Below are 22,246 nucleotides of genomic sequence, written 5' to 3' on the forward strand. Positions count from 1 at the left end.
TACAGTGAATGGAGAGGACTGCCTTAAAAAATGGCATCAACTCTGCAATACCTTTAGAACATCTTTCAAGCAGATAGAAGCCATCTGATTTAAATTACCACTGGCACCTTTTGCAAAAAATCTCTTATTCCTCAGCAGTTTCATGCCTCCTCATTATAGGTTTCTTTCCTGTGCATTTTTAACCCAGGAAAGTTAAATTTGTAGCCAAACTGAAAAGAGAGAAAAGCTGACAGGCATCGGAGCCAGTGAACAGATGTGGTTGGAGGGACCTCTGGTCCAAATCCCTGCCAAGGCCGTGCCCTGTTGTTTGAGCAGCTCCAAAAAGAAACTTTACAGCCTAGAGCCTCACAGTAGAAGTGCTTTCCTATGTTCAGGTGAAATTCCACTTGTTTCCATTGGTGGCTACACAATGAGAGCGACCGAGCTCTCAGCTGGCCTAAATTGACATTGCTATATTTGTTTTTTGGGAATCTAGTTCTCTTCAGATAATGGCTCCACAATTTAACTGTAGGAGGATAACCAATAGAAGCATGGCAGGAGCAAACCAAAACACATCCTCAATAAGGCTTATACTATTCAAGCAGCATTATCAAAGCTGAGTAAGAGCTAGTTGAAGATCTCAAGTGTCAGTCCCCATTCCACATAACTATAACACAAGATTTTGTAGTAGGGAACCCTAATGGCTCAGAGACAGCTATTTTGTAGCTTACAATATATTTTTTCCCATTTGTCTTTTCCAAGTTTTAAATGAGTTAATTGAAATCAAGCAAAATATATTCTGCAACCATACAGAAAGTAAACATGGATATGTATTAAACATTTAATAGACTGTAATGTGATGAAAAGCACAGCATGGCAGCACAGTAGCAAAGTCCTGGGTTGCAGCGAGTGCTCAAATGCAGCAGCTGTGGACGCAGAAACAAAAGAAAGAATCCACTTACCCTTGAAAGGCCTCAGGTATGCAGGGATCTCCAGTGAGACCCCCCCACCTCCACTGCCAACCCTTGAATGAGGGCTGGGAAGGGATGGCTCTGGCTCCAGACCTTCCAGTCATTCAGGTGCATTGCATTGCACTGCATTGCATTACATTGCATGCACCTGAGCCTGGGCTGGTCTGCCTTCCCACCAGGTGCTCTATCACTGCTTTAAGTCCTGACTTAGCATTTCAGCTACATATGCTATTGCAATTTGGCTTTGTTTTCAATTACAGTATATATATAGTACATAGCATATATTTCTAACAAACTGTGTACATCATGTAATCATTTCTATCAAAACTCCTAGAAGCTAGAGCAACTTTGCAGATGTACTGATACCACAATAGCATTTGGATAAAGCATGACTCAGTAGAGACCTTTATTCTGCCCCAGAGCAAAGTATTTGTTTGGAACAGCTTTGAACTTTTTGCAAACAATCACCTTTTTCACTGATACAATCCCAGCATATATAATATAGAGGTTGTTCCAATAGAGCTGCTTGTTGCTCACTCTTCCTTTTGTACTTATTCACTTCTATTTGAGTGCCTGCCTTGCAAACAATCTCTTTTCCTTCTGTTCAAAATGCCATTAGCAACAAAATACAGCAAACCCTTTGGAAACATCGATATTGCTATCATTGTTTGCTTTTATTTTAATTAATTGCAATATAACCTTTTCAAGTGGATTTACAGCTTATTAAATGAGACAAAACCTTCAATTCCAAGATGGAAACAATTCACTGATAGGTAAGATTGCACTGACATTTTGCAGCTGCTCCAGTACACTTCTGACTGTAAGACTCTTGAATTTCTGTCTCGTGAAGGGAGCAAATCCCAACCCCCGAGCCCTCAGATGGCTGTGGAGCTGGGAGCTGCCTTCAGCTGCTCTCGTGTACATCTGTACCAGCACCATTTGTTTCAGCAGATTTCAGCTGAAATAACTAAAAGCAACACTTGTTTTAAAATGAATGGGGGAGTGTCAAAGAACTTGCAATTTAGCTCTCTCCACACTGTATTGTCAGTTAATCCATTCAAATGATTCTTTTCCCCCTTTTTGTTCAGGCACTGGGATGAAAATCTAGTGCCTGCTGCTTGGCACCCTTTCAGAATCAGTCCATGCATGTGCATCCATTAAACAACTCTGATTACAAGAACATTAATATTTATCAAGGAGAAGAAACCAAGCATCTACTTACTTGTCACTCGTCGCTGCAGACTTCTAGGTGGTGACCATTTTGATTCACATCAGTTTTTCACGTTGCGGGTTCCTTAAATGGGAAAAGAAAGAGTGAACTTTAATTAAGTATGGTCAACGAGGGCCCAGTGTAAAGCAAGTAGGTCAGCGCTTCCTTTGAGAGCACTGCTTTGAATGAAGTCATTACAGCAGTGCTTATGCTCCAAGCTGCCTATCTTTTAATTTACACTTTCTACACTTAATACAAGCCCAGCTTAAGCAGTTCACTTCAAAATGCATGAAGTGAAATGAAAGTGACTGAAAAATGAAAGGAAGAAGGGCAAAGTCGTGCCTCCAATGTGGGAGCTTCCAGCTGCCCATCAGCTAACACTGCCACAGCCCTTCTATGAAATCAAATTTATCCTTACACAAGGCCTGCTCTGATATCTTGAAACTTACCATGGGTCACAATGAATAGAAGTTATTACAATAGATATTTGACCCTGAAAGGTAAATTGTATTGACATCCTTCTAGTAATGCAAGAGAAATAGAAAAATAACAGAAAACCACTATAAACAAATGAGCCTAGAAGACAATTCAGAACAAAACTGCCTGTCTCAGGAAGGGGACCAGGAGGCATTCTGCATCTTACGCAAAGCTCTCCAGAATTAACTTTCAGGAACCCCAAATAGACTTTTCATTACTATTTAATACCAGAGCCAGCAGGATACAAAAGAATTGCCAAACTCTGTGTCACTCCTCCTCACTCCACGCTGTAAGCAGATCAGAAGCTCAAGGAAAAACAAAATCTCTCTTACCCCAGGTCCACCTTGAGCTCAATAGAGTTTGGAAAAGCCCTTTAAGATCCCCAAGGCCAACCCAACCCACAGCACCGTGCCCACTGACCACATCCCTCAGTGCCACTTCCATACTTTTCTGATGCTGAAGAAAGAGGAAAGAAGCACAGCCGTGCTGCTCAGCTGAACAAATGATGGGCAAGAATTAAAAACACACTGGGCTGGCTCAGTCATGAAGGAGGAACCACAAGTTTGTCATACAAACCTGTTCTTACAAGATATTCCTTCTCCAAGTTGTGAAAGTGTTTTGATAAACTAAAGAAGATTCAACTGAAACTTCCTATCAAAATAACTTTTCTCTTAAACCTTCTATATCCCCTAACAAACTCAAAGGCAAACATTTGGATTATATCAGAATGAAACGGCTCAACTGACCATTTCTCAAAGGTCCACTTCTCACTCAAAGAATCCAGTGATTCTGGAAGCAATTCCACAGTCTTTGTTCCAAAGAAAATTTCCTCCAGAACTGAAATTCCCCATTTGCCCAGCTGCAGTTTCCAGGCAACCAAACCTCCAGGCAGGAGGATGCCAGAGGCAGGCTGTGGCTCCAGCACAGCTCCCCAGAGAGTTGCAGGGTGCTCAGCACACAGCTTGGAGAAAAAAGGATGCATGTGGGAAAGAGAAGGTGCCCTAAGCAGGCACAAACCAAGTCCAGACAACCTGATACTGAAAATGCAGATGGATTTTCTCTAATGAGAAAAATACAGAAACCTCCCCATGAATGGAGCTACTCACTAAATAATGAAGCCTGTTCATTTACAGACTAGCACAATTTAATCTCAACCCTTGGCAGCTGCATGGCACACAGATAGCCAGTACCAGCCACCCACATCCACAGCTAGGCGTGATCCAGGACAAGAAGATATCTCAGAGGGGAAGAAAAGGACACATCAGAAATGTTCTCATTCAGTATTTTTAGAATAAAGACATTAAGGAAAGTACCAATATCTAAAAGCCTTGTATTAAGGACATTCTACTACAGAACACTGTTGCTTTGTACAGCACCCCTAGGGGAAAACTGTCTTCTAAAAGGCTTTTAAACAATATTTATAGGCCCAGTAACAATAATACTTGCAAGCCTTTGAAAACCAGCCTATTGCTCTTGGCTAGCCTCCTTCGTTATTTCCCCATTGTGTGCAGCACAATGGCCTTCTATCAGGTCCCCTGCAAAAAAACTGTTTAAAAATAAGCTGGAAAATCATATACTTTGAAGACAAGAAATGCCTGAAATAGTTGGCCTTACCACCTTAATTTCACTTGTTTTCCATGCATATAAAATGATCAGTCTCTAATTGTATGATATTGCTCTCTCTGAAGCAGAAGCCCTGTGACAACCAGAGCAATGTGTAAGGAAGCATGCTGGAGCTACCAAGTGTGCAGGAGCTCCACAGGCCACGCAGTCATTAATTGCTTTCCATGAGCACGGCAAGAAAATTGCTCATTTCAGAGTCACTGCCAAAGTTCCACATTCTGTACAAGATTGCCAAAGCGTCAGAATGTTCCAAACTATCATAGTAATGTTCAGCCACAGAATCATCGAATCACCATGGTTGGAGAAGACCTCAGAAATCACGCAGTCCAGCTGCCCACAGCCCACCAGTATTTCCCCACTAGGAATCACTGAGCTCTGAGATCACCAAGTCCAACCACCAGCCCAGCGCCATTTACCATAGGCAAGCGACTTTTCATTGACCTTCAGATGTTGCCCTGATAGTTATGAAACAAATTAAAAGACAAAAAAAAAAAACTACAAATAAGTATCAGGTAAGTGCCTGCCTAGCCCACATCTCCAGCTAGCACTGCACAGCTAACCTGGGAACCTCTAGCATCCTTCCTTACACGTACTGATGCTGTTCTGCCTATCAGCCAGAGAGCAACAGGTCTACCCACGGAAATTCAGTCTCCAAAAAAGCAAACACGCTGTACACAGCTAATGAACAAAGTCATTCTCTTTTAAATTTTACTTTTCATTACATTTTAATAAAGAAAAGGATTAAGCAGGAAACAAGAAACAGTAAGAGTCTAATACGTGTATTTGCTGAAGTGGTACAGTGAGATGAACGACTGAGAACTCGTTCCTGTGAGTGGCAACGATACTTCAGCAGGTATCTGTACCCTCATCTGTACCTGAGACACACAGGATTCCTTCCCACACACAGCTCCCATTGCTCCTGCCCAGCAGAGCCTGCTTCTGGCTGACACCTCACCGCCTTTCATTCAAAACCTTCAGGAAGAGCTGAGGGATCCTCTGGAAATCATAAACGTAAATGTGGAGAAAATCATCCCAGTGTTCTCTTCCCCTCTTCAGAACGCACCGTTCCTGGAGGCAGGTTCCACCTGGGAGCACGGTGCCCAGCAATCAGGTTCTCACGAAAACAGGTACCTCCTACAGCAAGCTGCTCCAAAGGGCCGCTTAAAGCCATTCTGTCTCCAGAATGAACTGTTTGCTTTCTAATGCCTCGCATTGATTTACAGCCCTTAGAATGAAAAGTGAACCAGGCTGTGAGACGTATTTCCCTGTGACGCTGCACCCTTCCCAGTCAGGATGTAAGGGCAGCTTGTTCACACACCGCTGCTGCAAGCACAACGGTTTCCAATGCACAGACAACTTGTTTTGTACCATAAAAACGTCTCTTATGGATTAAGTGATAAATATAGATGGTTACCACTGGAGAGCATCATAAATTGGATCAGCTTTGTCAATGTGGCAGGGCCTCATTCTTACACACTCAACTACTTACAACATGTAAGTGGATTACTAATGATCATGAAAGACTTCTATCCATTGCTGGATACAGTTTGTTCACAACTTGCAAATCCCAGAGCAGTGGCACAAAGCAGGGGAAGCTGACAGAGCTGCCCTCGTTCTTATCAACACACTGCACTGGTTACAGGCAGCGCACTCGCAGAAAGCCATTTGTCTTACATTGCAGAAAGTAAGAAAGTTTGAATAGGGCTTTAGGAAGCAGCAAAGCCCTTTTTCATTCTTTCACTGCTGTTTTAGGAACAGAACTTTCCCAAGGACAGCCAAGCTCATTAGAGAACGGCACTTCCTGTAAGCACCAGCAATGAATGCTCTATTTTAGGTATTGCGACTTTTCAACGGGCGACAGAGCATTGTGTGTGATGTCATGCAATGGGGATGGAAAACCAGCACAGCGCTGCGAGCCTCTGCCTTCCTAGTAACCAAATACAAGCTGTTGGGAAGTCATTATCAAAATTAATGTGTCACACTTTCAGATATCAAAATGTGAGGAACTGAAGCAGAGCATCTCAGACGATCATAGAAACAACACAGCATGAAGCACTACCAAACTCTGCAATCTGGTGTACAAGAGAAAATATTTGTTTAATATACCATCTAATATAATTTAAAAATAAAAAATAAAAATAACAATACATCTATAAGGAAGAGCCTAATGAGGATTTAAACCTCAGAGAAAAATCTAGCTTAGCCCTTAAAAGCAGAAGCTGCTGCCTTCTGTTAGCAGAAAGTTCACCTGCAGTGTTTTACACAATGAGTTTGGAAATTAAGTACATCACACACAGAATGGAATTTATCTGAAAACAATCGAGGAACTGCAGTTGAGCAGAACCAATCCTTTTCTTTCAGATGAACAGTTTTCATTGTCACATGAAAAAAAGAAAAAGAGAAGTCTTAAAATAGCCGTTCTTTTCTAAGGTTTCAAGTAGAAGCTGCTAAACAAAATAAAACTGTAAATTGAGCAAATGAAACCATGCTCCTCGTTTTGTCCCACTCTTCACTGGGTTAAGATTCAGAAAATAAGTATCGAGGCTCAGCGGTAGCAAAGCCTGCTCAGCTATGGAAACATACTTCCTGTTGAATGTCCTGCTGGTCAACAGAAGCTTTTTCTGCAGTAGGGATGCTTATACAGTCACTCTGCTTTGAGGTCCTCTCCTGTATTTCTCTACTTTGCAACTCTTGTCTTTAGTGGCACGGTGAGGCCACTGAAGAGCTTTCTTTCCTTCTGTCCCCACATGTGATCCCAAGGTCCCAGCAGAGAGCTTGGGGGCTCCAGGCCCTTCTGACCACTTGGCCTTACCTGGAGGCACTGAAATGCCTGCCAACAGCTGGCTGAGCTGGAACCTCCTGGGAGCCTGCAGAGCAGTCAGCCCACAACTGGAGTGGATCGCAGGAACCTCCAGCACAATCTCATCTTCCTGAGGCTAATTCATGGCAGTTAGCAGTGGGAAATCAGAATCACCCTAAGTAATCCATCCACACGTACATTTCATACGAATCATACCAGCATGAGTTTATTGTCAGCGGATGCAAACAGGCCCAACGTAAGCATAAAGGGAGGATGGGAAGCCGGCTCCTCTCCCCAGCCCCAGAAGGAACTGAGCTGGCACCTCCTGCATCACAAAAGCACAGAAGCACTTATTCTCCTGCTCTTACACCTCTTGCCATGTCACGCTTTTGATAGATTTTCTTATGCAATAAGTATGGTTATTAAAAAAAGAAACCAACAACCCACAAAACCCAGAAAGGTAAAATTCCATAAAACTTGAGCTCCTTCTTAATTAAGACAAATAACAGGCAATGGTGCACTGATACACATGAGCACCAACAAAGTTAGAGCAACCACAAGCATTTGTAATGGCACGATGGTCTAAAATGTCAGAGCATGATTCTAAATTACTTTTCACACATGTCTGAATTACACAAGGACATGAAAACATCCATCATCTTCTGAAGCCATAGAAGGTGGTTTTGTAAAAAAAGAAGAAGAAAGAATGTAACCAATGATCTATGCATGATTCTGGGCTATATTCTGTCATCCACGACGTGGTAAATCATTCGCAGAGCTGGCTCAACAGGCCCTTGCAGCCTTTCTTCTCGGTAGGAAAATCCTCCAGGGCACACTTTTCCTGTAGCCATACACGTTCCATTTTTTCAGCTGGCTTCCAAAACAGCTCTGTGGTGACAAAAAGGAATTTCACAAAGGGCTTTCTCAAGTGTAGGAGTTGCTGTCCTTAATGGAGGCTGAGCTTAGGACCACCAGTTGGGTGAACGTGGTGACACCTTCAGACACTGGGGATGCTGCCAACAGCACGAGGAATTGGAGATATTGTTCACCCCCAGGCTGAAATATACTTTAGAGGAAAACAAAGCTTCTGCTGTCCTCTCTGTTGGTCACAGAAACTGCAGGGAATGTGTGGGATAATTGAAAACTGGCTGTTTCATAGGCCACTATGCCTGGCTTCATCCACTGGATGTATTTCTGCAACTTGAGACAATATAGTGAAGCTGCTTTTATCCAGACAGATCCTTCACAAGTGTCAGGTCAGTGCCAGTTTTATGTGCAATCTGTGCACAGAACAGTGCTGCCACTGTTCAGGCAAAACTTCCACACCTTCGAAGGCTCATCATACCATTGCTTGAAATTAATGAATGAAGATTGAACATGGATCGGTTTTATCGATATGTCCAGCGGATTCATATTGCCATGAGCTATCAAGAAACCAGAGAATCACGCAATCATAGAACATCTCGATTTGGAAGGGACCCACCGAGGATGATCGAGTCCAGTCATGCTGCTCTCAAGTCCCCAGGAGAGACACAGCCCATTGTGCCAGCCCTGGAATCACTCCCATTCACCCCAAATCCACACACATCTTTCATGAGCAGATCAGTAAACGGGGAGGTTGTACCAGTGATGTTTCCAGCAATTCACATCATCCAATTCTGATTCTGAGAGCGTAAAAGCAGCTCATAATTTCTGCAGAAATAAAAGATGTCTCAGCTGGAACATGCCCATCGAATGCTAGACAGGTCCGTGTGCCAGTGGATAAAACAGGGTCAGCTCTGCGGGTCAGCGATTTGCTTGGCTCCTTTCCTGGTTGGAAAGTGTATTTGTTAAGGATTTTTCATTTTGTTGTTTTTAAGGCAAACAAGTCATTTCAGTCTCTATTGAGCAAGCAAATAATTCTCTGGAATGAAGCCTGTAAACTTTCCTTCTATTTCTGTGCAGAAAATACTGTTTTCACTTGGGAAAGGGTGATTAAATTTTTAATTACCCAACTTGCTCATAAAAGTGTCTCTCAGTAGAGGTAAATGTGTGTTTTATAGATAGAGGTTAACGTCCAGTTTGAAGATATGGCCTTTGGTGTCTACTCAGGAACTACCAAGCTGCTAAGAAGGTGGGAAGGGCACACAGAGCTCAGATGCCGAGCAGTGAGACGTGGCACAGCAGCGCGGGGAGAGCAGAGCGCTCTGTGTGCAAAGGACAGAACAGAACAGGGCTGCAGAGTCACAGCATGGCTGGCCAAAATCTGCACAAGGTAACACCCTGACTGTACCCTGTGCACGAGGCCAGCACGAAAGAGAAATCAAGAGGAGTGATTTTTCCTTAGAGCCTTGTAACAAAGCGGTATGCGAGGCAAAGTATCAATGGGCTTATGAAATCACTGAGACGTGTAAGGGAAAGAAGTCAACCAAGAGCAAACAACGCAGATAATGTTTGGTCCTCAATGTTACAGCTAAATAATAATAATAATAATAATAAGTATAAAATACAAAGATGATTCCTACAAGTGAGAGTAGAAAAATAAATGTTAAGAGCTATGTTTAAATGGAACTATGCTAGAAGATTTGTTTGTGGCATTGATGGGGCAAAAGAAGGTCAAATGAAGTTTGAGGAAGAAAAATCATGCCTGAGTCAGCACAGGCATGAACAGGGAGTACATGCAAGTGTCTAATGTCAAAAGCAAATGACCGGGGACACTGAATCCAAGCAGAAATGGGAGGAAATACTTCCCAAATGCATACGACGATAAAAAAAGACAGAAGGTCTTAAGAAACAACGCTATGAAGGACAGAAAAATAGCCAACAACAGGACAACTGCCCTCCATACAGATGAAAGTAACAGCAGATGGATCAGTGCCTGGGGAGCAGAGAGAAGCTACATCACAATCCATTCTTTGCTTTGGGCATGGATGGCAGCCCTTGCTGCTGCCCCAGGAGCAGCGCATTATGGAGACTGCAGCTACGAGCAGCCCAGGAGAAATAAAGCTCTTGCAGAGGACACTGCAGGCCCAGCTCTGTGCACACATCTTTACTGCCAGGGAGAGATTCCTGCTGTTTGAAACTGCGCAAAGCTCTCCACTGTTTCACTTCCCATCAGCTCACAGGGAGGAGGAAATGGCAGCAGCAGAACTTGACCTGAAAAGAGTTGGGAATCGCTCACGGAAAACATTGAAGAAAGAATGAAAGGGACTCAAGAAACGGGAAAAGTGGAACATTGCATTTTTCTTCAGCAGTCAGGAGGGAAATGAAGAAAAAAAAGCTTCCTCCAAATATCAGCAGCTAAGCTAATTCTCAACTCACGTGAGAGAAAATTACTGCAAAAAGTGGAGATGGAGGAGATCCTATCCAGTTCTGATTCGCTTCACCCAGAGGGTGGTGAGGCAGTGGCACAGGCTGCCCAAGGAGGCTGTGGATGCCCCATCCCTGCAGGCATCCAAGGCCAGGCTGGATGTGGCTCTGGGCAGCCTGGGCTGCTGGTTGGTGACCTGCACACAGCAGGGGTTGGAACTGATGAGCGCTGTGCTCCTGTGCAACCCAGGCCATGCTGTGATTCACATTGAAATGATAGAGGAGAAATGATGAGAAAAAAAGTGCCTGTATCTCTAGGAGAGCTAATGGAAAAGTAGAGGAATGAGAGAAAAGTGGATAGAGAGAAATGAGTTAGCATTTTCTCTAGGTGAGAGATGACTGCTTAACAGTCGGATAAGAAAGGCATGGGAAAGGAAAGAAGTGTGGATGAAAGGCACATCCAGGCTGCAGATCTGAGCAGTGGCTCAAGGCAGGGCATGGGAGCCAGGAAAATACATTCCACATTATTGACAAAAAGATTTTTAAAGCCATTTTGCCACTTTTATGGCATCATAACTTTCATCAGTAAATTTTAGAACATGTGGGAAATCAAACAAAGTTATACTGGGATATTTCCTGAAAAGCAGACACCGTGGAAATGGAATCTTTTACATGAGAGCCGATGATGTGTAAGGATGGCGATGTAAAACCAAAGAAATGATGACTGGTTATTTCAAAGGGTAAGAGGTGCCCCAAATAAAGCTTCTGTGGCAACGGTGAATACGTCAAAGTTAACCTGAAAAACTGCCTGCTCCTATAATAAAACAGCACTCGGCTTGCCTTGCATTTCTTTTCCAAAGTTCTGCTGAAGAAATGAGGGTCAGCAGCCAGCACTGTGACACAGGTAAGACCTCCCAGAAGGCCCACAGAGCTTCCCAAACCCACTCCCAATTAACAGAGGAGATCCCAGCACGACCAGCAGCAGCGAGCCGCCGCTTCACCTCCACGTGTCACGCATCTTCCTCAGGCTTTAGGTTTTACTCTGACAAGTTCTGCCCCAAAGCATTGCTAACATCCACTTCCCAACAACAAACATCCACGTCCCTAATTGCATCACCTCCCCACATTAGTGATCTTTAGATCACTGAAGGGATCAGCGCCATCAGAAGCATCGAGACTCGAGCACGGCCAGGCCTTGACACAGGGCACAGCTGAGCTTTTCCAACATCTGTTACCCAGCATTTGGTTCCAGCTTTGTGCTTCACAATGTTCAGATTAATAACAGCACATCTGGGGAGTTGTTTTCCCATTTCTTTAATTCTAAAGTAAAATAAATTACAGTTCTGATTGCTGCAGCAAGGTATAAAGGTAACTGAGTTGGTAGTATTATGGCATGGGAGTGCACTTTATCCTACGCTTTTTTTAATTAAGAAAAAAAAAAAGAACAGATAAAGAAAAGGAAGTAATAGGAAAACGAAAGGAACTGATGACTAAATGGGTTTGGAACCATAATTAAGTTCCTCTGAAGCTCATGGAAACATACAGGGAAACTGCAGATAAACACTTGGCAGCCTGCTAGCAGGAATTCTGCCTACTCCTATATTTACTGTACTAACAACAGAGCCACAAAGGAATTCTCAGGTTTTAGCAGCAGATAGAACACGTCAGCCATGACTTTGGCTTTCGTGCTCTACTCAGGAATCCAAGAACTTACTCTACTCAGGATGCTCTCTGGTCCAGGAGTGCTGCCCAACCACAACCCCTGCAGCACACAGGCTGGGAGCAGCAGTGGGGCAGGGGAGCAGCAATGGGGCAGGGGAGCAGCTGGCCTCGTTATTCCCCACCCAGGCAGGATTTTACTTCACACAGGGAGGAAATAAAAAGAGAAAGCACGTACAGTGCTATAAGAACCCCAAGTCGCTGTAGTACGTGCGTTTTAGGTATTTCCTGTTGGCCTATCAGCTGTTGTTGGCTGTTTAGTATGCCGCATTTTGTTTTCACCTCCAGATGCTCCCAGGAGTTTATTCTATGGTGGGATCCTTCATTAGAAATTGTACTGTCTGTAGAAAACCGTAGCAACAAACACCACCGAGGTGAAAGAAAGGGGAAAATGCAGAGCTCAAGCCACAGCTAGACAATTACTCCTTTACCCTTTTTTCTGCTCTTTTGTTGTTGCTGTTGTTTGCTAGAAAGCAACCAAGTGTTAACAGCTAAAGCACCTCTGGCTGAGGGCAGCCTGCTCACTGCTCCCAGGCCAGCAGCTCTCCACGATGCTCAGCTCAGGCCAGCAGCCACAAGCAGCACACAGCAGGCAGCGCTCATCCCCGTGCCAAAGGCTGGGGCTCCCACTGGAATTCTGGGCTATCGCTCATGTTTTGGTCTCCTAATTTCACTTCATTAGCTCCCATTTCCAAAGTGCATACATTTTTTTCCTCCCGTTGTGCAGATGTTCCTTCTGACACAGGCAATCTATCACTCCAAGATTAACAGCGCTCCATTGCTTCTGCTAGCAAGCCCTCCTATGTGCTATTGAAACCATATGAAACCACCCGTGTATGGAGCTAGAGCTAACAGCTCAGGTTTAAAAAGCATAGAGATAAATCTATGATAAAAGATATTTAATAAGATCTTCCTTTCTTGGGTACTCCAAAGATGAAGGTAACTATCCTGAACAGGGCTGAGAAACCAGCCGTGCTTAGGGTACATGAAATCACTTGACTCCTGTTTTAACCCAAAATTTTGTATCGTGCTGCCCAGAGAAACAATGAATAAATGGCACTTTTGTGACTTCCTAATGACAGCTCTGGAATGTGTTTGCACTTCTATTCCACTGGCCCTGTCTGTAGCATGATGCAAACATGGATCTGCACCTCAGGGCCTCCCCTATGGGGACGACCTGTGGACTCGTGCAGGAAGGGGCCAACTCAGCCCCAGGCCCAGGGCCTCCCTGCCTACAGCAGCACTGTCCTTCTGATGCACCGCAGCCTCTTTCTCTCCTCAAACACAGCAAACTAGAACAAAAACGGACACAGAAGCAGACACGTTCAGGCAGCCATATTCACACATTCACATAATCCCTATGGGAACCTGTACTGGAAGCAAACCAAGCACAGATTTATTCCTCCAGTTCAGCCCATTAGATTTTGACTCCAATATTGGCTGCCCCAGAAATGCCAGCGTCCCTCCCTGCTGGCTTCACTCAATAGTAAATGCAGCGACTCCACGAGCATCCCGCACAGAACAGCCTCATGCACAGCACCCCCATCCCAAGGCCACCGCAGATGCAGCGTTTATAGGATTGCACACGGTATCTGAGCACACTCTGGTCAGAGATAAGGAAAGGGATTGGAGCAGCCACCTCTGTATGGCTAATTCACACAAGGCCTTCCTCCAGCCGCCCACCCTCAGCCATCCCAAGACCAGCGCGGTCCCCTGGGGGCTTGACTTGCGACAGCTGCTGCAGCATGTCAGAAGGTCACAGATCAGGAACATACAGTTAATTTGCAGTGCACAGCTGTCAGATCACATTTTTGCTGTGGAATGACTAAAACAATCTGTCCGTAGTTTCACTTTCATCAGAGGCTCTCAAGTAGAATGCATCTTTAGCAGAATAATCAGCCACCTAACTCTGTGATCACACAATAGCCTTACCTTTTTTTTTACTCCGTGTATAGAATTATCCTTGTGCCCTGTTCATCTCTGGCACATTGACAAAATATCAATCCTTTCACATTAGGGGGTTATTTATTGAAGCAAAGCACACCTGAACACCTTAAATCAGAGCAGGAGGGAAATGCTACCTCACAGCTAAGGCACGTGGCTGAGACCTGGAGACTTGCCCTCATTCCTGGCCCTGCAGCACATGGCAGTGTGCAGCAGGTGCTCCCCAGCACCCACATCTCCATCACTCACAGAGGTTCCCCCACCAGCAGGTACTGCTCTGTGCTGTAGGACTGTCAGACCACAGAGAGACAAATGAAAACAACGCGGCTCCCATCCCGGAGCCTTTAGCTGACATCAGGGAAACACTGTGAGCACACAGCCAGCTCCATCCCTGATTGAATTTCTCTATTGAAATTGTTCCACTAATTAATTAAACCGGTATTTATTTCAAAGTGGGCATGATGTGTGGCACTTGGAAGCACGCTGGTTTGTCCCATGCTGGTGTTCAGTGCTGTAACGGCACCAGGGCAGCCAGTGCCCCGCTCAGCCCCATCCCTGCAGGCAGAGGGCCGCTGTGCTCCCATGCTGCATGAAGAGGACGCACACAGCAGGCTGACACCACCTATACATTCCCAGTGCAGACACCTCTCCTGCCTGACCAGGGCCTACCGGCTCCAGCAGCGCTGCTCGGGCAGCACGGTTCGCTGCACTGCTGTGCCTCAGCCACAGGTTGCTGAGCAGACCTGCCTCGCTGCGGGTTTCCAGCCTGATGGAGTGGATTTCCTTCACTGAAACCACTCGAGCAGTGCCCACAGACACCCAGAACAACCCCACATTCCTGATAAACCAACCAAGGTGCTGAGGGAGAAATTCGGGGAGCCCAGAGATGCCACAGACACCCCTGATGGACTGCCAGCACCAACCCAAGGGCCCCTCCTGCTGAGTGGGGAGCACTTGGCAAACCCCCCCCCGACACTTTCCCTCTACCCCTGACATTGATTTCTGATGTTAATAGTTTTTCATCAAACCGCTGATTAACGATTGTCAGAATTTATATTCAGCTTTCATTTCACTAAAAGACAGAGTAAAACTGACTTGTAATTCAGTGCGTGCTCCTCGCTAACAGCCAGGGCCATCAGTATGGCTAGAACATTGCCACATCACATGGAGTCATTTAGGTTGGAAAAGCCCCCTGAGACCCCACAGCCCTCATTGCCACACACCACGGTTCCACAACACCCCAGGGATGCGACCCCACCATCGTACAAAATCTCTGTGTTTGGATTTATACTTATGTATTACTCACACTGTACATATTTATTACTCCTTGTTATATTTATATGCTAAGGTATTCATATTTTTATACAAACATTTGTCCCATTGTAACTGGAGAGACATTGGAGAAAACAAAAATCATTTTTGTAGCAATATCCGTTGCTTAAGAATTAAAAGCCATCAATAACTTCATATTCATTTTGACATTAACAACATCCAAGTTCTTGATTTTTCCCCTGTGCAATGTCTATGCAGAACTCCAGGTGACAGTAATGGGAATGACAGAACAGAACAGGGGGAACCTTGTAGCTCTCAAGCCTTTGGGCTGACTTGGTGGGTTTCAGCCCTGGGAGAGCAGCTCTCCCACTGAAGGAGATCTGCGTTTCCAGAAAGCAGGGCGACAGAGGTCAGTGCTGAAGGTCCCCCAGCAGTGATGTACGTGGGGAGGTGGGTGCAGCTGAGGGCCGTGCTGAGCCCCAGCACCGCGCTGTGCCAGCCCCGCTCAATGCAAAGGGAACGATGCGGCTCAACGGGGCTGCAAGGGATCACACAAAGGACTTCTGTAAACCACCGTGGCTTTTTCCTGTCACACAGGAAACCTCAGAGAGACACCACAGAGCCACTCCAATACGCAATTTACTTGTCATCAATTTAAACTATATTACAAACCTACGTCGTGATCAACAGCCATAAGCACAGACTCACAGTGCTGCAGCACGTCCCCAGCTCTCCCGTCAGCTGCCAGCTCCTATTTTCTCCTCCAGCACAAGCAGCAGAGATGTGATGCATCCTGTGTCACACTCCAAATTTCTAAAGGAAATTACTGACTATTCTATCACTTGGCACAGTCCATCTTTATCCACTGATGCAAAACCCCCACCGAACATCAGCAGCTGCCTTTGGCTATGCATGTCTGCACGGCTGCTCCGCTCAGCAGCCTCCCCCAGCGCAGAGCAGCAGTGCACAGCTTCTGAGAGCGCAGCTCCTGGGCTGCCCTGCTCCGCTCCCAGCCCTGCCATCCTGCCCAAATCCGAAAAGCTGCAAACATCTCAACTCTCCCACAAAAGCGCCAGCCAGCCTTCTCCAGCTGGCAGTAAAAAAGAAGTCATTTCTCTTTTTTTCCATTCCAATTCACAGTCAAAAAAAAAAAAAAAAAAAAGATCAAGTTCTATGTTAAATATTAATGATCCATTTTGTTTCCATCACAGGCCGGCAAAAAGCAGCCATTCACAAGTGTTTCAGAGCCCTCCATAACTCTGAGCACTTTGGGGCTGTGGATGTGCACGTGTGTCTGTCACCAGCCATTTGCTGCAACCCATTGACATTCTCCTCACACACATCACAAGGCACTGACTAGAAGTTCTGGGTCAGATCCAAAAGGAGAATTACTTCACCACTTGGATTTCTGCGCTGTCTCAGATGCTTTCTAATGTTATTTAACATTCACGGCTGCCAGCAATAATTGAATGCTAGCTGGACCTGTAAAGGATGCTCCTGTTTCCAATCAAGGAGGACAGGGCACAAACAAGAGAGAAAGGCAGAGGTGACCCGCCGACGGCTGCCCGTCCTCAGGCAGGCTGAAGGACTTCTAGGAAAGCTCTCAGCCAGGCCGCCCGCCTCCAGCATGGTTCCTAGAGAGCTGCCCGCAGCCACAGGGCTGCCGTACATCAGTGCCAGAGCACCAGACGGCCCTGCAGAGTCGTGCCTCCAAACCAGCACTGCCTGGCACTGCGGAGCTGCACTGCCATGCCAGCACTGCCCAGCCCAACACTGCGCCCTGGGGCAGCCAGCACAGTGCTGCCCACACACACAGACCTGAGGCGGCTGCAAAGCATCCCGGCCGCTGCGCAACTTCAGGCTCCCTCTCTCTGTTGTGCACTGACAGTCCCACGCTGTATTTGTTTAATACATATGTGCTCACTGTGAGCTAACTCATGCTATCCAGTACCCGTGCAGTGCAGACAAGGATGGCGTGGGACCTCTGACGTCTGTGGTTTGTGCTCCACCTGGCAGAAATGAAACAGGCTGCAAGCCAGAAAGGAACCCGGTGCAGTCAGAGCTGTTCTTGGGGAGGAACCAGCACTCAGGGAAAGCAAAATGCAGGCATGACAGGGGTGAAGAATCCTGCTCCTCTCCTCCCATTCTCCTCAAATTTCAGAGGTACTACAAGCTGAGAACAGAAATCTGATCTTTTAAATGAATGCTATCACGTGGATACAGCAATTCCTTTTTTTTTTTTTTTAGTAAAACAAAAAAACAAAAATCAACTTCTGTGAGAGTTTGAGGCTCCCATCAGAGCACACCAGGAAGGCCCTTAGCACCTCCCAGCACGGGCAGTGCCTGGCATGGAGGCAGGATGGGAGTAGCCTGGGCTTGGCTGGTTAACCAGAGTGCCACTTTAAACCGACTTCACACCAACACTTGACCAACGCTTAAACAAAGCTGAAGAGCAAAGCTTGAAACAAAGGATAAAAAGATAAAAATAAAGCAGACAAACCACGCATGTAGATTCCATGTAGCCAAAATATTTATCATTAATTATTCCAATTAATCTCTGGGGATCCGGAAACCAAAGGCCCAGCGCTTACCCAGGGGCATTGTCCTGAGGTTACTCTTCCCTTTGGACACAGGAGAAGATAAAATGAATTCTTCCCTTTCTCTCTTACTTGGCTTCCTGTAGGAATCTCTTCCCTCTTTATCTCATAGAAATGCCAGCAATGAACTTTCTTTTGCAAAGACGATGGCAGTAACAGACAAAATGCCTGAGAATGAATTTCCTTCCCACTCCTCTTGTTCTCAGCAGCTCGGTTACAAAATGAAAAGGTAAAAAGGACACATTTCCCTTTCCCTGGAGCTGCTCTGGGATTATGTTTCTATCATATTTCTTAATTAGCAGAGCTTTCTGTCTCTGGAACGGCGCTCTCGCTCTGCTCAGCACGGCGAGGCTCAGAGCACTGCAGAAACACGTGGAGAGCCCAGGCGCAGGGCAATGCGTTTCCAGTGTCTCCTCCTCTGGGACGATGGGCAGACGACAGCTCTGCAATTCAGAGCCATTTCTGTGCAACACGTTCCCCACACTATGGCAATGTCAAAAAAGGGCAGCTGCTGTAGGAGAGGAGCCCAGCATTGCGTTATTCCAGTGAACTAACCCAGAGCTTTGGCTTCACATCAATTTCCTTCTCACTTTCACCAGACACTGGGGAAACGTGGAAAACGGTGCCCTGTGACCAAAGCACACCTCAGCACAGCCCAGCAGGAGCTGCACAGTATTTTCAGTCACTGAGCAGCCGGGAGGGTTTCTCCTTCTTTCTTACAACAGCATTTTCTTGCTCTGCAGACCCAGCACTCAGCACACAGCGGCAGGGGGAGCAGCACAGCGCGGCTCCCTGCAGAGCTGCTGGCTGCCCAGAGCCGGCTCCGAGGCGCTCAGCCACCGGCTGTCCTGGTGCTCACTGCTGCTGGTTGGAACAAATGTAGAAGTTAAAGAAACTGATGGTTTATCGGAGCAAGGAATAGATTGCTGCCTCTGTAGGCCAGTCCAACGTCGGCTTAATTTACAGGAACCTGAGGGTTTATTTCAGAAAGACCTATCAGGAAAGCACAGGCCATCCTCCTCTGTGCATTTCTCCTCCTTCTCAAAAGGCAACGTCTTCAAAGATTGTCTGCACACTTCAGGAGTCTTTGACACCAGTCCTCATGCTCCAGACCAGCTGGTTACAGACAAAACTACGATAACCTGTCATGCGACATACATCAGGTCCTTGGTGAGAATCAGAATGGACCGAGCAGCTGCTGAACCCAGTGAGTAATAGAGAAAAAAGCAGCTACAGGCTGTCAGCCTGACACCGATCCTGCACGGCACGATGCAGTAAGCAGTGGGCAACATTATTTATGAAGGATTACAGAGGCTTAACAAAGTAAGCGCCAGTACACGCGTGAATTAAAAACACTGCATTGAGTTAGCCAGGCAAATTTCTTCTGCTGGGATTACAGGTACAGGGATAACAGTGCCTGTGGTAATGCAACGCAACCAGCAGGCGCTGGATTTGCTGCCGGAAGGCCTTTGAAAGAGAAAGAGGAGCGTTACAAAATCAGGACATTACAGCAAGTGGACTTGAAACTGACAACAGAAAACTTTAGAACAGGAGCCCAGCTGTCAATGGAGAGCCAGCACAGGAGTGTGGTTTGAATCCAAGCCCCAGACTTCGACCTTTTGTTACTTCACCTCTTCTCCAATGACATAAGGCATGAAATCGTTATGTGCAAGGGAATTAAAAATAGCTGAGCTGAAAATAACAAAGGGAGCAAGCGCCTGTCCTTGGTTGGACAAGAAGGAACAAGCAAAGAGCACACGTTACACTGCGCCCAAGCACTGCCCTGTCGGTGCACAAGAAGCACAAGCATTGCAAGCAGAGCCGGGGCAGCAGAGGAATCTGGCACAGAAAGCAGCGAGCTTCACCAGACAGGGGTTACAGAAATCACAGTGCAATCATGTGGTGCAATGAACTCCTGCAGCCCTTGGAAATGTAAATAAGGCAACACTGTATTGGAATAGAGAGGTTCTATTAACTCCGGGCTTCGTGCCCACAATTAAAGAAAAGCATGGAAAAAGATGGATGAAGTTCAGGGAAAGGACAGGAGACCAATCAAGCACCAGAAAGGAACTTTCTAGTAGGAAAGGCTGTTCATCTCAGCAGCAAGAAATCTTTGCAGAGACTCAAAGTTTGTATGCAATAAAAACAGAGAAAAGGTGATCAATGGTGAAAGACTCTCCAGAGTCTTTATAGACTGAAATTGTGCAATGAAGTACGCTACAGAAATTGGGATTTAGAGGTGGAAGTTGTGATCCCAGAGATCTGTGGAACCTGAAGTGTCCACAGACAGATCAGCATTCTCTCTCTGCCACATTCGGAACAGCTCAGGTGTGTATCAGAGGCAATAAAGCTACATGAAAGGGCTGCAATCTGCACAGAACTGCTCTGTACACTTAAGAACAGTGAGGGAACCACGCGGTGCAGGGGAAGGAGAGGAGTCCCTGCTGCTGCCTGGGCACGGTGCTGCAGAACGATTCTGGGGCAGCAGACAGCAACATTTGTTTGGGGTATTATAGCGTTTGGAATAAAAATAGATGATGAAAATCAGAATGAAGCCGTCAGCCCGCTCTGTCTGCACGCCCTGCAGCTGATAGATGTCCTGCAGGAGGAGGCTCTGGCCATCCAGGCTGCGCAGGGTTGATTAATGAAAGCCACGTCTCCAAGCATGAGCCGCAACAGCGCTCTCTCAAATTAGGATCAGATCCAAATCTCTGTTCTGCTCGGCTCAGATCTCATGGAAGCTCATTTCTTCCTAATAAAGCTTCAAGAGGTTCAACGTCAAACGTGAGATGTTAGCAGAAAAAGAACCGTTCAAAGGGCGGGGACTAAAGGAACCCATCCAAGTGCAGCGTGTCACGCTGGATGCTGGGTAAGTCAATTAAAGCCGTGAGAAACGCTCAGATGTGCTGAACTGGGCTGTAGGCCTTTCATTAATCATGACTTAGGGCAGATCAGATGCATCATCCATTTGGCTCGAGAGGAAAGCGAACAGGAATAGTGGAAGAATCCCGAATCCCATCCCTGGGCTGAGCAGCACAGTGCTGGAGTGCCCTTCATCCTCTTGGCCCAGAGGGATGAAGCCAGAAGTTAGCCAGAAGGACACTGAGCGACGCCCTCTCATCTGTAACTCCTCTTAACTCTATGTGTGTCAGCTTCACAGAGCCACAGACGCTACTGACACATCTCCAGCCTCTTCGACAGACAGCCATCAGCTACAATAAATCCCGTACATGAGTGGGATGTGCCATTGTCTTGCAAGGCTGCAATTAACAAGTGCAATGAGTGAAATGAATACTCAGAGGACTTCATAACATGGCTTTTATGGCAATCTCACTCTTCCTAGGAGAAAGTTTCCTTCCACCAAAACTGGGAAGAATATTTTTAAAAGCAGTTGAATTAGAAGTATGATTGTAAACTGTTAAAATCAATAAAGCCTTGCTGAGACAATTACAGTGGCTGGGGATCACTTCTAAAGTTGTTTAAATGCTTTAACAGATTGTTAAGTTCAGAAGAAGTCCATTATGAAGAACGCTGTAGGTATCTTTACTCCAATAGTAATTAATTATATTTTAAAAAATTATATAATAATTATATTGGTCCACCAAATGACATTTAAAGTGTGCTTAAATATTAAATACCACACCGTTAATTTCGGTTCCCTTCCCCCCCTCCCTCATCCATTGAGTCCAAAGGCACCGAGTTCAGCTTTCATGAGAATCTCGTCGGGGTAAAACGTCCCTTGAGTAAAATCTTCAAGATTAGAAGCAATTATTTTTAATGGCAGAGAGCAGGAAAAGGACAAAGCTGCTGCTTCACGGGGAGCACCTGGCAGGGCATGGAGAGCAGTGGCTCAGCTGGATGCAGCTCGTGTCCCACCTGTGCCATCCATGCGGCGCTCAGGGCACCGCACTGCTCCCCCAGGGCTGGCAGGGCTGCTGGGGTACAGCTGTCATTTTCGAGTGGAAGGGCTCAGAATATGTAAAAAACACTCATTCAGCCACCAAGCCCAACGTAACATACCCTCAACTTACAGCAAAGGTCATTCTGATCAAACCCAAAGGGTCCAACTGCTGGATCCCAGATATTTTTAGATATCAGTGTCTCCTGACTGCAGTTTACATTCAAAGCAAAAAAACTGGTGCTGAAGACACGTGGCTTCAGACTGCTAAAATATTCAGTCGTCGTGTTCGAGCCTTGGAATACACTCTGGCTGACACAGGAGCTGGACCACGCTGCTGGCAGAGCCTCAGTGCTCCCCTGCACTGTCAGTGGAGAGGAGTGCCAGTCTGAGGCAAGTAATGCACCGAGCGTCAGGACAGAGAACGGCGGAACGCAGCCCTGAATTGCTCATCAAGAAATGAACGTG

At 46.0% G+C, this 22,246-nt stretch overlaps 1 protein-coding gene across 10 annotated transcripts in view; it reads right to left on the reverse strand.

The window, feature by feature from the left end:
- The window catches only part of LRRC7 (leucine rich repeat containing 7), a 185,278-nt gene that overhangs the window by 90,506 nt on the left and 72,526 nt on the right, over positions 1-22,246 (reverse strand). For 9 of the 10 annotated variants that reach the window (XM_052666829.1, XM_052666830.1, XM_052666837.1 and 6 more), the window contains exon 2: positions 2,173-2,244. The gene's annotated coding sequence lies outside the window, so the exon portion shown is untranslated. Of the gene's footprint in view, positions 1-941; positions 1,095-2,172; positions 2,245-22,246 lie in introns of those variants that run through there. The other variant, XM_052666831.1, reaches the window with a different exon arrangement.

Source organism: Tympanuchus pallidicinctus, unplaced genomic scaffold (genome assembly GCF_026119805.1).
Source record: "Tympanuchus pallidicinctus isolate F22 unplaced genomic scaffold, pur_lepc_1.0 scaffold7, whole genome shotgun sequence".
NCBI lineage: Eukaryota > Metazoa > Chordata > Aves > Galliformes > Phasianidae > Tympanuchus > Tympanuchus pallidicinctus.